This window comes from Leopardus geoffroyi, chromosome C3, assembly GCF_018350155.1.
Source record: "Leopardus geoffroyi isolate Oge1 chromosome C3, O.geoffroyi_Oge1_pat1.0, whole genome shotgun sequence".
NCBI lineage: Eukaryota > Metazoa > Chordata > Mammalia > Carnivora > Felidae > Leopardus > Leopardus geoffroyi.
This window is the reverse complement of record NC_059338.1, coordinates 91001507-91019305: the sequence shown is the minus strand read 5'-3', so window position 1 is coordinate 91019305 and position 17799 is coordinate 91001507. Positions and strand designations below refer to the sequence as shown.

At 41.1% G+C, this 17799-nt stretch overlaps 1 long non-coding RNA gene across 5 annotated transcripts in view; it reads left to right on the top strand.

The window, feature by feature from the left end:
• The window catches only part of LOC123585549, a 253585-nt gene that overhangs the window by 225131 nt on the left and 10655 nt on the right, over positions 1-17799 (top strand). For all 5 annotated transcript variants that reach the window (XR_006706277.1, XR_006706278.1, XR_006706274.1 and 2 more), the window contains one exon: positions 11864-11980. This is a non-coding gene — a long non-coding RNA (uncharacterized LOC123585549). The remainder of the gene's footprint in view (positions 1-11863; positions 11981-17799) is intronic.

Sequence of the window (17799 nt, the reverse complement as noted above, 5' to 3'; positions counted from 1 at the left end):
TCCATATACCATTTCCAATTGAACGTGTTGCCAAATTTTTAAAACTTTTTGTCTGATAAAAAGTGTACTTCAGTGTAATTTCTCTTACTAGTAAGATTGAATATCTTTGCATATGTTTAAGACTCATCGTTCTTTTCTTTCTTTAATGATAATGCATTTTCCATTGAGGTAGGCAGAGTTCTAGGATGAGAATTCAGCTCACCTGACAACTCGATTTGAACCTTGTGAAGCCTTGAGCAGAGAACCCAGCTTTATCGGGAGAGACTTCTGATCTCTACAACTATGAGAGAATAAATGATGTCTCATGCCACTAAGTTTGTGTTCATTTATCACACAGCAGTAGAAAAGTAGTGTATCCAGGCTTCTCCATAACTTCCCTATTTATTTTTAATATCATCGCAGAAGATGCCATCAGTGGCACCCGACATAACTATTTTCTTACAGTCGAACGTTTAGTTTGCCTTAATTTTTTGCTATTGTAAGTACTGCGGCGACAAACAGGTTCATGCACATAGCTTTACCCATTTTTTATCATTTAATGTTTATTTTATCTTTTATATCAAACAGATAATATATTACCGGTGTCAAAATTCAAATGTGTAAAATGATAAAAACAATGAAGAATTTTCTTCTCACTTCCATGCCTTGGCTATACATGTTTCTAGGCCCCAAACAATCTAAGTATTCAATTATTTTTACTCCTTCTAGAGGTATAGCATACCTCTAGCATATGATATGGTATGATAGCATACCACATCCACTGCTCTGTACCTTGCTTTTTCACTAAGCAATATATTTTGAAGATTCGTCTATATCAGCACCTAAAAGTCTCTGTAGCCAAATAGCATTGTATTTGTGTAAATGTACCGTAATTGACTTAACATTTTTGTTATTTAACCATAATGTTATTTACCCATAAATATGCAATAATTTATTCTGTTGTATAAATGTACCATAATTTATTGATTAATGAACACCTATGGGTTTTTTTTTGGAATTTTGTCCCTGGTCATCATGAAAGATAATATGGAATAAATAACCATTAGGACAACCAGAAAAGCTAGCTAAATGTTAAAAAAAAAAAAAAAAAAAAAAAAAATGTCTACCTGAAGATAGTAGAGGGTTAAAAAGAGAGTCAGGAATTACTTGGTTAGGAGCTGAGGGGAATGGAAATCCAGGACTGTGAGTGAGCCCAGCCTCTGAGGGTGCTTTATACCTGAATGAAAAAAATGCTGAGGGGGCGCCTGGGTGGCGCAGTCGGTTAAGCGTCCGACTTCAGCCAGGTCACGATCTCGCGTTCCGGGAGTTCGAGCCCCGCGTCAGGCTCTGGGCTGATGGCTCAGAGCCTGGATCCTGTTTCCGATTCTGTGTCTCCCTCTCTCTCTGCCCCTCCCCCGTTCATGCTCTGTCTCTCTCTGTCCCAAAAATAAATAAACCTTGAAAAAAAAAATTTTTTTTAAATAAAAAAATAAATAAATAAAAAATAAAAAAATTAAAAAAAAAGAAAAAAAATGCTGAGGACTTCATGACAACCTCATGGGACGAGAAGGAGTTATGGACACTCCAAGGTGACCTCTCAACTTTGGGCTGAGACTGCAAAGGGATGAACCTGAGGAATGAATGAACCCCAGTGACAAGCCCTCATGGGGACTGATCACATCTTCCTAATTCTGAAATTGGATTGAGATGATTCAAGATTGCTAATAGCTCTTGGTGGAAGCAAAGGTAAATCTTCTCTGTTGGAATAGAACCGCAGATGGCTTCCCATTATTTTTAGAAACAGTTTTACAAATAGAAAGTCCCAGCCACCCAAACCAACCAAGAAAGCCAAAGAAAGCCAAAGAAAAATTAATAGAAACAATAGGAAATAAACACAGATCCAGAGGGGTCCCAGAAATTCAGAGACTAACTTGAAAATCAACATTGTTACCATGCCCAAGGCAATAAAGAGAAAAAATTTTCAGTGGAGTATTGGGAAAAAATATTGTTTTCAATCTTTTGCTGTTATAAATACGGCAACAGTGAATATACTTGTGCAAGTATATTTGTAGAGGAATATGTAGATGTGGTATTTCTGTGTCAAAAATACTTGGCAGTTGTAACTTTGATAGCTACTGATGAATTGTCCTCCCTAGAGGTGCCACCAGTTTACATTCCCGCCATCAGTGTAGGAAAGTGGCTGTTCCCACATTCTTCACAACCCATGTAGTAACACATTTTTAACGTATTTCCTAATATGATGAGTGGGAACGGTATCTCACTGTAATTTGTATTTGCATTTATCGTCTTAAAAGTTTGAACATAATTCATATGTTTAAGGGCTATTATTTTTTCTTGAAACATCCCTTTAATTTTTCTATTGGATTGGTGATCTTTTTCTTAATGTTTATGGGAGTTTGTTTGTTTTTTTAAATATATATTAGGGAAGTGGGTCCTCATTTCCTAAGATATAAATTGCAAATATTTTCTCACTTTGCCCTTGAGAATTCTGATTCTGGCTACTGTGGGCTTTGCTGTGCCGAAATTTTTCATTGTCAATTTTTCACATTTTTTTGTTTCATTACATCTGGTGTGGGTTTTTTTGCTTTTTTGTTTTGTTTTGTTTTGTTTTTGGTCGTGTTTAGGGAGAACTTTTCCACTTAGAGACTATTTATCAAAAATCACTACAATGTTTTCTTGTACTCTTAAATTTCATTTTTAAATTATACTGTTGATCCAACTAGTCTTTTCTTTCAGACAGCCATCTGGTTATTCTGTACCATTTGTTGAATAATCTTTCTATTCCTTACTGATTTGAAGCCACTTTTATCTTATACTTAATCCCTGTGTACATCTGGGACCATTTATTTGAGTTGTTTTCTGTTTCCCAGGTGTGTCTATTCATGTAGCTATGATCTGTGATCTATGATCTTTCCAAATCATTTTGCTTTATACAGTATTCTAACATTAAGGATGGTCCCTTCTCAATATTCTTCCATTTTAGAATTTACTTGGATGTTATTATTTATTCATTTGTATTGGCTTTGAAATCAGCTCTTTGTTTCTCAAATAAGCCTGTTGGTATATTCAGTAAAATGACACTACACATATAGATTGATTTAGAAAGAATTGACATAGGTTTTCTCCATCCAGAATCATGGCATGCCTTGTCATTTGAACATGTTTTCTCTTTGTCTCTCAGAAGAATGTTACTGTTTTCTTTATCTAGATCTTAAACACTAATGGTAAATTTGTTTTTGTCATTCCATTGTGGATGGAGTCTTTTCTCTTTATACCCACAAACTAGTGTTGATTCTAACTGAAGGGCTACTAATTTATAGATTTGAAATGTGCACCCTGTTTTCTTGGCAAATTTGTTTGTTCTTTGTAATAAAAAAATCACCGGGGCACCTGGGTGGTTCAGTCTGTTGAGTGTTCAACTCTTGATTTCAGCTCAAGTCATCCCAGGGTCATGGGACTGAGCCCCATGTTTGGCTCTAGGCTGAGCATGGAGTCTACTTAAGATTCTCTCTCTCTCTCTCTCTCTCTCTGTCTCTCTCCCTCCCTCTGCCCCTTTCCTCTGTTCATGCTCTTGTGCTCTCTAAAATAAATATATTTTTTTAATTATCCCAAAAAAAACCTACAAAAAATGAAAAAACCTTTTTCAGTTTCTCTTTGGTTTTTCAAATATACAATAAAATAATAAATACTACATTTTTAATTTTTACACCTTTAATTTTTCTTTTGCTTAATTATATTGGATTATACTTACAAAATTAAAGTTAAATAGCTGTGCTGATCATTATTTATCCTGAATAATGACAAAAATGGAGCTGCTGGTTCAAGTGAAATACATCTTTTATTATTTTGGTTTTAATTTACCTTAATTTTATTACTAGCAAGTTCTAACATTTTCTTTTCATTTAATTTTTTCTGTTGGACCTCCTGTATTGGGCTTGAGTTGATCACATTGCTTAGTTCATGGAACTTTGTCATCTATGGGCCATGTGGGCTCCCTCTTGTTTTAAACTTATTTGTTCCCAGTTATCACTATTGTTATTCCATATTCCTAACCCCTTCCCATGATAGGTTGCCATCATCATGTATTTAAAGTGGGTTGCTTTGTTTTTTATTGTGTATGTTATTGAAAAAGATCATTTGTTTCAGGTACATATATGATTCATTTACATAAGTGGTTTTGTATCATGTGTCTCAATAAGTACTGTTGCTGTGTGAACATCTGATTTGTAGCTTGTACTGCAATACGAAATTTCCTAGGGTCTGTGTATCATATTTTACCTATTCATGCTCCAACAGATGGATGTTCAGATTGCCTCTGACTCGCTGCTAAATTCTCTTCGTTTCTCCTATGTTATGGAAGAACTTCTTTAGGGTATTCATTCAGGATCTTGGGTTATATGCCTATAAAGCCATTAATGCCATTTGGGTCTTTAGAGTGGCAGCACCAGCCTGTCCTCCTATGAACAGGGCCTGAGAGTTCTTTTACCCCTCGTCCACTCCCTACCAACACCCATACGAAAGGTTTTCTATATGCTTATCCCTTGTGTGTTCATTTCTCCTGTGTAATGATTGTTCATATGTTTTTGTAAGTATTCATTTTTAATGTATCTCACATATTCTTTCTAAAAAAGCTATACCAATTTCACCTTATTGCTAGGGAAGTTTCTTGATATTTAGGTTTGAAAGATTTGTTGTTTTTTTAAAATTTTTTTAACATGTATTTATTTTTGAGAGGGAGAGACAGTGCAAGCTGGAGAAGGGCAGAGAGAGAGGGAGACACAGAATCTGAAGCAGCCTCCAGGCTCTAAGCCGTCAGCACAGAGCCCGATGCGGGACTCAAACTCACAAATGGTGAGATCGTCAGCTGAGCTGAAGTCGGCCACTTAACTGACTGAGCCACCCAGGCACCCCTATGTTTGAAAGATTTGTGATGTTCCTTCAAGCCTTACAATTTTGTGATTTAAAAGGCATTTAAAAATTATTTCTATCAGGAGTTTCTACTTTTTGTAAGAGGGGTTTAATTTTCCCACAAGCTGCTTGTCTAAATATAACAGAGAAGTAGCTGAGAATTCTAAAAAAAAAAAAAAAAATACTAGAACAGGGATGAGGAGGGGCCAGGAAGTCACTGGAGGCACAGCAATCATTTTAGAAATATATTTACTCACTCATTTAACAAACAATTACTAAACTTATTATGAGCTGGGCACTGTAATAAATGTTGATGATACAGAGATGAGTAAGACAGTCACCTCCCTTAAAAAACACATGTCCAGTGGAGGAGAGAGCTGTGTAAAAACAGATTAATTGCAAGAATTACTACAGAAACATTAGCAAAGCCCTGGGGACACAGGTTTCTTCCATTATGTGACGCAGGTTTTCCAGTATTAAATTAATGTGTTTATTATATTGATGACACATTTTCAGAGTCATATTAGGGGAGAGAAAATAAAAGAAATAGAGATGAATCCATTGATTGTTGTATTTAGTCAACAAATATTTACTGAATGACTCATTTTGTCATTGGGCCATGTATCAAGGATATAGAAGTAAGCAAATGTTAAATGATAACAAAAAATTATTGTCTGATTTTAAAGTTCTCAGGAGCTTTGTGCACTATGATTCATATAGCACGTTGAGCCAGAATATTTAACATATGACTTAGTCATCTATGTTGAATGTCAGAGATCATAATACACGTGTGTACATGGGAGTAAGCACTTCAGTTTTGTTGGTTGTAGGTACGTAATGCTACGTCCATCTTGTTTTACTAAGAATGAACAAAGGTGCATTAAAAGGAAGAAATGTTTCCATAAGGCAGGCGATTCTGCTTGCACAGATAGTGACCTGACCTCTTCAGGACGTCCTCAGGCAGAGATGTAGTGCATGAAGTCAGTCTTCTTCAGGAATTTTCCACCACTACCCCAGGCAGAGGGATGCCTTCTATGTAAGGAAGCTGGGTGCGTGCAAGTTCAATGGTATGTGACGGCAGAGGTTGGTTGTGAAAAGTCCGTGAAGAATTCTAAAAGCTACAGGTGATATAAATTTTAAAACTAGATATAGTCATTTTATTTCTAAGGCAATAGTGGGGTTCTTTGAAGCCCGGAAAGTCTAGAGAAGAATAATTTTCAACTATTCTTTCTTTAAATCCCCTTGAGGAAATATATCGGACCCTGAGGTAGCCTCCCATCATCGTTCCCTGACTATGGAATAGCCCAAGGTTTAGATGTGACTGACTTCATCCCCAGATTAACTGTGATAATCCCATCCTCCTTTCCATGTTGATTGGTTCATTGGCAGCCAGACAGGCCTTGGTGGAGGAGGAGAATCGAGCTAGACTTTGAAGACAGAGCAGCATTTTGATAAGTGGACAGCAAATTACAAGCAAAAGTGAAGAAACAGGAATATGCAAAGTTTGCTTAGGGATGGTACGTAAACCTTTTTTAACTAGAGCAAAATGTTATACTGTATCTCTCAGAGCTGCCCAGGTGATTAAACTCAATTCTTGCATTCAGTAAACAATTATTGAATGGTACATAGGGTAGTACTAAGTAACAGACAGGCTTCAAAGGAAGTTGCTTCAAGGTTGAGAAACCCCACAATAAGGTAAACCCATTGGTTTTAGAATTAAAAAGGCCTAAGACATCATGTAACACAATCCATTCATTTTCAAGTACAGACTGAGGCCCAGATAGCTTAAGTGAATGGAAGCAGCAAAGTACACAGGGAAAAGAACAAGTTGTCAGAGTCATTTAAACTCTTTTACTTTAATTTCCATCACCAGAAAAGTGGCAGTAATAGTACAAGAAGCTGTCCTCGCTATCCAGGGAAACAACATAAGCAAAGCGTCAGACGGAAAATAGATACTAAGTAAATATTCTCTTTCATTTTCTTTCTTCCCTTTATTGATAGCAACACAGAAATCCTATAGCAGAGTTAGGAATAACTCTGCTTGACTCTCAGGACACCTCCCTCCTGCATAGGACGACAGTCCATTATTAGAAATCCCATGGGAAGGAACAACAGAGGCCTCCGACTTTCTCCAAAGAGGAGGAGCTATCTTCAAAAACTCTTATCTAGTTGTCTTATGTACCAAGCTCATTCTCTTCTCCAGACCTGTGAACACCTTGATTCTGAATCCTCACTCCTGTGGGAATGCTTTTCTTCCTCCTTTCCATCAATCCAAATCCTCTCATTCATTCATTTATTCATTCAGACATTCAGTCTTCATGGAATCAGGGAGTCATTAGACCTCTACTGAGCACTTATTTTGTGGCAGGCACTGGGATAGGAGCTGAGGTAACAGCACCAGAGAGAAGAGCCTGCCTTCAAGGAGTCTAGCTGGGGCACAGTCTACTTCAAGCACAGATATGCTCATTCTAGGGAAGTTAAGGGATGATGTTATAGAAGTATGGGCATGATATCTTGAGAACATTGGACAGGGAAAACTAGGTGTGCCTGAAAGGTCTCTGCCATTATTCTACTGCAATTTCATATCCATCATTTTCTTGTCTGCCTCCAATTACACATAAAAATGGCCACACACAATTGAGCCCATAGGTACATATACTGCTCAGTACATATCAGTGTAGTGATATCAGGATGTGAATAGGTATAAGGTGTGTATCTAGCCAGGAAGGACCAAGGCAATCCAATCAAGGGACCTCAGGTTTATCTAGAAAAGCAAGGAGTCATGGCAAGGGGTAGAGGATGGATAATTCCGTCATTAACAAACTTTAGTAAGGGCCTACTGCAGTGTTTCTAAATCTTGGTGGCACATAGAATTATCGGGGGGTGGGGGGGCATTTGAAAAATACAGATGCCCGAACCATATCCTAGACTTGTGGAAGCAGGATCTTTTGGGATGAAGCACAAGCATATGGGTGTGACATGTGGTTGATTCTGATGATTAATTAACAGGGGTTGGGAAGCACTGGTCTATCTGGTGCCAGACATTTGCAGAACACTGAGAATGCACAAGCAGTCCTATTCATGCCTTAGAAGACAAGTCTCTGTCCTAGAAAAACTAAGTCAGGTGGGAGAGACAGGCAAGCAAAGGTACACAAGCAAGCAGATAAGCTCTTCGATAGAGACAGGTATGAAGTGATGTTGGAACTGAGATGAGAAGGACCAGTATGCTTCTGGGAAGTGGGGGAAGCTCAGTAATGTTGCATTTGAGATGAGATACAAAGGATGTGCAGGAGTCTCCCAAATAAGAAGGTGTGGGAGGCTATCCCAGGCCTAGGACTGAGCTTCTAGTTCCCACTGGGCTTAGCCACCAGTCAGATGATGTGGAGGGACTGACTTAGCCACCAGTCAGTGGAGGGATGTCTGAGGGAGAAGGATCAGGGCACATACATCCTGGGACTGGGCTCTTAGGTGTGTCTGAGGTGAAGATGGTGATGTGATGGATTGCATTAATGATTTATAGCTGTTTCATATACCATTTTTATTTCTTTCAATCAGACCTTTATACCTAGGAAACAGTCATAAACAGAACTTGCAGTGGGAATACTCAAGAAGGGCAACAATTCCCTCAAATTTGAAAACAAAGAAAAGCTTTCTGTGTTAAGTCTAAAAAATTCAATGGTGAGATCATAAAAAAGGGGGAAGGGCAGAAAGGGGTGGGGTCATTCTGCAAGGGCAAGGCATGGACATATGAGCAAGGTTTTCACCTAGGAATTTCAAGTTCAGTGTGGCTGGGGCAAAGCACGGGGGGGGAAGGCTGTGTCCGTGGATAAGGTGGGGGAGGAAGGTGTGCTCTGAGCTCTTGAAGGCTTCTGATGCTCTGCTGTAGGGTAGACGTCACCCAGTTCGCACTGGGGAATTCTGGTTATTTTATGTAGGATGGTGCTAGGGTCATTATTCCTTTTCTGAAAGGTCATTCTGAGTGTGTGTATATTTTCTTTCTCCGACAGAATTGTAAGCATGCAGTCAACAGGAATCATATCTTGACTTTTTTTTTTTTTTTTTTTTTGGTATCACCAACAGTGTTTAGCAGAGCAGGGGACACATGTTGAGATGTCAGTAGTTAATGGATTCATTAATTATTTGAGCAGCACAATCCCATACGCAAGTGAATGTTGTAATATGGCTATTACAACCCATGTGGTGCTTGCTCTTTAGAGCTCTCAAGCAATCTTAAGCTGGGATTCTTAATTTTAACATGCACACAAATCACCTGGGGATCTTGTTAAATGTGATTCTGATTTATTATGTCTTTGGTGGGGCCTGAGATCTTGCATTTTCTAACAAGCTTCCAGATGCTTCTGCTGATGACAATTTGGATTTCTGTATTTTGAGTGCTAGGGATCTTGAGATTCCACTGCCTTATTTGGAAAAGTTCCAGTAGTGGGGTCATCTGTGAACTGTGGAACATTCTACAGGGATTGTGGAAATGAAGAGGCTTCCCCTTGAGAGGCTAAGACTCCAGACAGCTCCCTTGGGCCTGGTTCTGAAGGCAACCACATGTCTCTGAGGCCCCTGGGGTAGACATTGATATTGTTTGCCTTTAAAGAAGCATCTGGACGGGGCACCTGGGTGGCTCAGTCGGTTGAGCGTCTGACTTGGGCTCAGGTCATGATCTCAGAGCTCATGGGTTCGAGCCCCGTGTCGGGCTCTGTGCTGACGGCTCAGAGCCTGGAGCCTGCTTCCGATTCTGTGTCTCCCTCTCTCTCTGCCCCTAACCCACTCACATTCTGTCTCTGTCTCTCTCAAAAATAAATAAACATTAAAAAAAATTAAAAAAAAAAAATAAAGAAGCATCTGGTGCTGCTGCTAGTTTCTTCCTTGCCCTGCGAGTATTGAGTTCCAAAGAAAATCCATTAGTAACAGTGGAGTTGATAATAGAACAGCACATTAAGTCAGAGGACTCTAAAAACAGCATGCTGTCAGCGTGTAATTTGTTTAGGCCCAAGTAGAATGGAGCGTTTTCTCAGGAATTTTCAAGTTTGAAATTGGATTATGGGCCACTTTGTAACTTCTTGATGTTTTCCTCTGTGAAAATGGTCTCATGGCCATACAATGGCAAGCTGGAAGTCCCTCAGGGCTCACCAGCTAGTAGGCATGAAGACGGCCACATTGGTTAGGCTACAGTCTGGCAGTTTGGTACAACTCATCACCGTGACCAGGGGCTTAGTTTTCATTCTGAGATTTCCTGACCTTTTTTCTGGCTGTCAAAGAAGCACCAGGCCACATCTGCCTCTGTCCCCAGTGTTAATGCGTGTTATTGCCTGTACTGGCATCTTTCAGCCATGGACCCATGATGGCTGCTTCATCTTAGACAGCTCCCCATGACACTACCAGTCTCCTTCATATCCACTCCATGCACAGGTATGGCCATTGCTCACTTGGGCCATAGCTGGGAGGTAGTCTAGGGTAGCAGCAAATGGAATTATCTCTGGACAGAATGCCTCATATCAGCTGTGGGACTTGGGCATGTTCTCTAACCGCTCTACACCTTAGATTTCTTACCTGTAAAATGAGGTTAACTGGAGTTCTATAATCTCAAGATTGTTGAGAAAATAAGGTCATCCACTTAAGCTCCTAACTCTATTCCTGGCACATAGAAAATGCTCAGTGAACAATATTATTCTCACAGAATAATGGTTCTGGCCTGGGCAAGCTTCAGGCTTCAGCACAGCTGAGACCAGTTAGTTAACAAGTTTTCATGACATGGTTGATGGCTCTGGGATAAGAGAAAGGGGGAAATGCAACTGCTATTTGATATGGAGATGCTCAGGTATGATAGACCCAAGTGCTTTCTCCTGGGGTCCCTCTCAGGGGCTTCCTGGCATGCCTTCAGGGCTGTCTTTCTATGACAAAAGATGTTTTTGCTGCAAAAGGATGTCCTTGAACTTATCTAGACTCCTTTGAGACCAGGCTCAGAGGTAAGTTTTGTCATCCCGGGCTCCATTTCATTTTCCAGCATCAACTCCTCCTTGAGGTTACTGATAGTAGAAATCTCTACTCCCTAGAAAGGGAGCCTTTATCCTACTCCAGGGTGTCACCTGGCCTTGGAACGAAGGCCAATCCTCTTTCCCCCCCAGTCTTGCCCCAGGGCTCACTCTCTTTCCTTCGTGCAGAGACTAGATAACTGAACTCTTGACTCAATTCATACTTAATTTCTATTCAGGCTCATGTGAGAGATAATCTCATAATAATAATAATGATAATAATAATAACAACAAAAACTAATTTTTCTCATGTTTTCCTTGCCCCATGGCCTCTAAAATCATCTTCCTAAAACATGCTTCTTCATATTCCACTATCTACTTGAAGCCATTGTGCCCTCCCTGGCACTTAGGAGATGAAATTGACTTTAGCATAAGCAGCTCTTTATATGTGCTGGTCTTTTGTCCTGAGATGCTCTTTGGGCCTTTGTTTTCACCCACTCAGCCATCATGGCCGAGCTCATATCTGACTTCCTCTGGGGATAGTTCCTGGCACCTGGCTGCATCCCCAAACCCCGGACATCGGCCAGGATCCCTCCTCCAGGCCCCCTTGACGCTCTGAACCTTATTACATCACATGGCAACACACAATAATTCTCTTCCGGTTCTGCCTCCCCTCTGTCAAAGAGATAGCCTCCGGTCACAGGAGTGGCAGTGAATGAACTAATGCTTACCTCACATTTTCCGAGTTCTTTTTTGTCCACTCTGTCCTCCGATCCTTACTATAGGTCTGTGAGGTAAGTAAGATGCATATGACTGTGATCTCTGCTTTCTATATGAGAACAGGAGTTTCTGACTAGTCCGTGGTCGCCTGTCAGCTATGGGAGGGCAGAGGCAAGTAAACTCAGACCGAGTTCTTAGGGCTGTAATCCCAGTGCCCCTTTTCACTACTTTTTATTGCTTCCATTTGACAGAAACTAAACCCTGGTAGGAAAAGGGTCCCAAGGGAGACAAGGCATGGGGCCAAGGAAGACTGAGGGAGACAGCGACCTGCCGAGGCACTGGAGCTGCAGAATCACTGGGGCTCACAGGTAAGGCCGTTGGGTGCAATGAGAACCCTGGGGTGTACTGTTGGCTGACTTTATGACTTGAGGGAACATGCTGTTTGATTAAGACGAGGTAGATAGGAATGGAGACAGAGAGAAACACCTTGAAAATGACTTTTATGCAAGACCAGACCACACTCAAAATCCGGTCTCAGGCACCACCTCGCAGAGTGCCATTCCTTTCCAGCAGCCCTCTGGATTGCTCTAAGTGACGAGGGATTAATTTTATAAAAGCCTTGAACTGCTGCTAAGAGTCCTTTTTAAACCTGAAAGCAAAACAAACAAACATGAAGTCCTACGGAGCCGAGAATAAGCTCCGAGAGGGAGTGAGAGCGTCGGAAATAGTTACTGGGATGGAGGAGGGGACCACGATGTACCTTGTTTCAAACCCCCGCCGGCACTGTCCGCTCACCCACCCGCAGGTTCCGTGGGCAGTCTGAGCTCGGCCGGGGGCACCAGGGGGTGTCACAGGGAATATGCCAGGATGGGAGGGCTCAGAGCTATTTCAGACTCAAGGCTGACATTCACGGAGACCTTGAGTTACGTCATGAAAACCGTCTGGACTTTAGGCCCCCTTATGCCAAATGCGGTTTCCAGAAAAAGGATCCGCCGCATATTTGGAAGCCCATCAACCAAACGAGTCGTCTCGTCACTTTCGTGCATGAGATCTTTTCATTTGTGAAGAGCATATTATTTTGCTTAATTATGGGCTTTGAGGAGATGGCGTAGAGCAGCGGAAAAAGCATGAGCCGGGAGTCAGAGCGACCTGGGTCTGAATCATGGCCCTGCTGTCCACCAGCTGTGGGGCCCTGGCCTGGTGGGTCTCAGTCTCCTTGTACATGAATAGAGAATAATTTAATAAAGACCCATATCGTAGGGCAGTTGTTAGAGTTGGACTGTTAGTGCATGTCAAGAATCTTGTCCTATTCTGCTACTCAGATATTTAGTAATCAGTCACTAGTATTAATAAAGTGACTGACTTTTAACATGGTAACATTTGGTAAGTGAGATTTCATGTTCACTCCAGAAATATATATGTAGTGGTATCTTATATATAATCTTTTGCTGGCTAAATATACTGTCTATATTAAGTTTCCATTTCCCAGTGGAACTTGCTGTATCAAAACCCCTCCCCAGGCTCACCTTTCCTTAGGGAGTTTTCTTAGATGGACCCTCACTGGTGCCCTCCTGGTGCTGAATTCTTACTGTTTATTTTATAATCATCTATACCATGATTAATTATGCTTTTCTTAAGGAAGGGTGCATTCTGAAAAGAGAGAGGATTATCTCTATCATTCAGTCACTCATTGCCTAAGACTTGAGTCTTCATCGCCAGTATGGGGATAATATTTAACCCATGTGTCTTACAAAGGTTATTTTGCCCCTGGAAAAAAAAAATCAGGTAAGATCATAAGCGGGAAAAGATTTTCTAAATCATAACAGGTAAGTAAATTCAAGTGATGACATGATTTTTGGTATAGATCCTTTTGCAGCCGATAGGAAATGTCTTTGTGCTGTGGCCACCTGCCTGGGAGTCACCTTGAGGTTACTCAAAGCCTCTCTCCACCACCGGATGTTAGGAGATTGGGTAACTTTCTTGAGTAATTGTCTCCTCTGACTCACGTTCCTTGCGATCCCCAGAGTGACCTGTGTGCTACTCAGGATGAGCAAGGAATTTCTTCTCTGGGATTAAGGGATAGCCCCAAACTTTCAGCTTAGTCTTTTTTTTAACACAACTTCTAGAACTACTTACCTGAATAGCCACAGAACAAATCTGTGCTGCTGTTGGATTCATGTTTGCTGAAATATATTTTGAGTACATACTCTGGAAGGGCATAGAATTTCCACTTCTCTAATGAGATTCTGTTCATGGATACCCATCTCTCCTTAAGACCCAGTTGGGATGGAAGAACTAGTTAACACATAGCATGAGTATGAAGAAGTCATCAAGACATACCTTTTAGGTGTACTTGACCATCTTTCTTTCCTTACTTTCTCTGTTTCTGGTCTCTCTCTCTCTCTCTCTCTGTGTGTGTGTGTGTGTGTGTGTGTGTGTGTGTGTGTGTCTCCATGTGTCTCCCTCTCTCTCTCCCCTCTATTTCTCCCTTTCCCTCTTTCCCTTCCTTTTTCTCTTTTTAAATCCTTTCCCTTTCCTACTTCCCTTTTATTACACTTTTTCCTAGTCATTCCCAGGCATAAGTCATTACCTTTGTTACATGTACTCAGAGTACAACAGTTGTGGGCATCCAGTCCAGGTCTGAGATTCTAATCCTTTGCTCTGTATTGTAATTACCTAGAGAGCTAAAAGATACTGATGCCTGGGCTCCAGTTGAGTTAATATCTCAGGGAGGAGGGGGATCCTGGGCCTACTACTTTTAAAAAGCTTCCAAAAAGATTCTAATGTGCATTCAGCTTACACTGGTTGAAGATATTTGGAGAGCAAAGATATGACAGAACTATTCTAAAAATAAACTAAAATAAGATTTATGGCTCAAAGAACTGCAATCATGTGGTTTGGCCACACTTGCTTGTTTTCTATCCATCAAATAACAAGTATTTTTTGAGAACCACAGAAAGAGTGGCTGGTTATGCCCAGGCAAAGCTTTTAGGTGAGTTTCAAAGATAAGGCTACTAAACACTTTTATATACATTGAATTATTCAACCTTCTTAACAACTCTAGGGGGCCTTATTTTTCCTTCCAGTTTACAAGTGAAGAAGCACAGGCACTGAGGGATTGCTTAAGCAGCTCAAGGTCTGACCACTAGTTAGAAGTGGAGCCAAGAGATATGAATGCAGGCATTGTGCAGTCTTCCTTTTAATTATCACGTGATACCTCTTCTCTGCATTGACAGATAAGATGAAAACACAGACATTTACTGGAGCAGTGGTTCTCAATCTTGGCTGCAAATTAGAATGATTAAGGGAGTTTTGTAAAAATGTCCTTTGCTCAGGTCACACCTTGGACCAATTTAATCCCCCAGACTCAAGAACGGAACCCAAACATCAATATTTTTTAAAGTGTCGCAGCTGACAAAATTGGAAACTACTGAATTAGAGGGAAGAGAGCAATATAAATGAGAGTCATCAGGATAAGCTTCATAGGTAATATTTCACCTGAACTTGGCATGAGACAGAGTAATGCCCTCCCCTTCCAAAGATGTCCATTTCCTAATCTCTGGGAATAATTTCTGTTACCTTATATGGCAAAGGGGAAGTAAGGGTGCAGAGATGTTAAGGTTGTTAACTAGCTGATGTTAAAGTGGGGAGTTAGCTTGGATTATTCAGGTGGACCCAATGTAATCACATGGGCCCTTAACTGTGGAAGAAACAGGCAGAGGAGGGAGAACCAGAGAGATGGTAGCATGAGAAGGACTTGGCCCAATTCAGCTGGCTTTGAAGATGGAGAAAAGACTCAAGGAATGCAGGTGGCCTCTAGCTGGAAAAGACAAGAAAACAGGTGCTACCCCAGAGCATCCAGGATAAACACAGCCTTGCCAACACCTTCAGTCTAGCCTAGTGAAACTCATTTTGGACTTCTGACCTCTAAAACTATAAGAAAATTAATTCATATTGTTTAAACCCCTGTTCATGCTAATTTGTTTCAGCGGTAATAAGAAATTAATACAGTGCCTTAAAAAGGATGGGTTTAGAGAAATGTGTGGTGAGTGTGAAAAATACCCATTTAACTGCAGATCTGACTTTCTGTGTATACGTATCTATGTGCTGCACCCTTCACATCTCTGCCCTTTGCAGTGACTCTACGATGTATCTGTAGCCTGCAGTTGAGCTCGACTTCACACTCAAGACTCTAGAATCAGCACTCCTTCCAATTACCATACTGTGTACTTTTCCTCAGGAAGTTCCACAACAACTTGGGATCCTGACGGTTTGGATCCTAAATGTCAGTGGTAATGGTGGTAGTAGAAGTGGAGAGGAGAAGATGAATCCAGGAAACCTAGAGATGAAAATCAGCCCAGGGGAAATTAGGCTACTTGAGAAGGACAAAGGAAAGACAGAGCCAAAGAAATCTACAGATTTTCAGCTGTGGCAGGCTTAAAGGGTGGTGGGCAGTATCTCTGATAGAATTGAAGGTGCTAGAAAACAGAACAAATCTGGGGACTGGAATGGCACAGGGTGATGGCATTACAATAAAGAATTTGACTGGGAAGGAGACTCTAATCTATGGACTATCCCAAGTGATGAAGAGTATCATTTTTATGTTAATTAAATGGCTCCCAGTAGGCCCCTACTTAATTGTAGCATAGGGGCTGGTCACAAGAAAGACCCACCATGTTGATTAGTGAGTTGGGACTTTGAGCTTCCTTGACATCTGTGGCATGGAGGAGGGCTAGAAATTGAGCCCAATCAATCATGCTCATGGAATGAAACCCCAGTAAAAACTAGACAGTGGAGCTTCTTGGTTAGTATACACATTATTGCTGTGATGTGTGTGTGTGTTTGGGGAAGGGGGGGGGGGTGATGCCTGTGATTCCCCTGGGAAAAGGCACAGAAGGTCCACGTCTAGGACCTTCCCAGATCTTAACCTCTAGGCGGATCCCTTATAAAAAGTATAATCATAAGTATAGTGCTTTCCTGAGTTCTGAGAGTCATTCTAGCAAATCGTTGAATCTGGGGGCATGGGGCACCCCTTTCTTTGGTAGCCAGTCTGTCTGAAGTTTCTGTGGCCTGAAGATCCCTGAGACTTGCGGCTGGTGGCTAACCTCTGAAATGGAGGTAGTCTGGTGGAGGACTTTGCCCTTAACCTGCGAGATCTGTGCTGCCTCCGGCTAGTGTCAGAATTGAATTCCTCCTCACCTTCTTGGGAGATACTACATGACATAAATATCCGTGGGCAAAACTCAGAAGTATGTGAAACTAGTTTCCCCCTCAACATTAAGGCCAAAAGAAAATGCAGAGAACATTAAATACAACATTAAAATACTCACATCGTACTTCTTAATTGTCCATTCTGACTTCCCCAATGTCCTTGAGCCAGTGTGATGGAATGAGATATCAGGGTATCTTAAAGACAAAATGCAGTGCAAGTGGAGTTTCTGTTACTCACTTGCTGTGAAATGGTGGGCATATAACTTATTCTCTTTGGGCCATAGCCCTTTATCTTTAAAATGGGAATATTAAGCCCTAATTTGGAAAACTGTTAAGAGAATGAACATAAAACAGTAAGATCTTGGCACATGAGAGATGTTCAATGATTGTTATTTTCAGCTGTCCTTTAAGATTATTTCCAATTGGAATGGTTCTTTCTGAGCGAGATTTCCTTCTATCCAGTTTATCAAAAGGAAGTCAAAGTGATTGATGTGGCTTCACTGAACACTCAGCGAACTATCGGACTTTGGGGGGATATGCTGACTCAACCTCTCAAATGTCAGTGGCTGTTAGAGAGTTTTGTCTTTAAGAGGGTCTTACTGTAATTGAAAAATTCACCATCTCTGCTACGCGTCGGAAGGGAGAAAGAACATCCCTACAGCGCCTGTATCTGCGGTCTCTGCGATGCTTGCAACGGCCTGGTGCCACGTTTGTCCAAACTCATCCCGGCTGCAGGTGCACTGTGTGGATGCTCTGAACAGCACCATTGCCATCGGCACACCATAAGTTTCAGTGACTTGCCCAGGGAGGACCAGCATGTCTGGGGCCCAGAATGAAAGCCAGGCCTGTGGATGCCTCCATGTCCCTTCAGCTGCCTCCTCCGATCTCGCCTCTCTTCCATTTTGTGGTAAAGTGGTTTCAGCTCTGAACCAAATAACCAGCATCGTTTCCTGGAGGAACGCCCGTGTTTCATTTC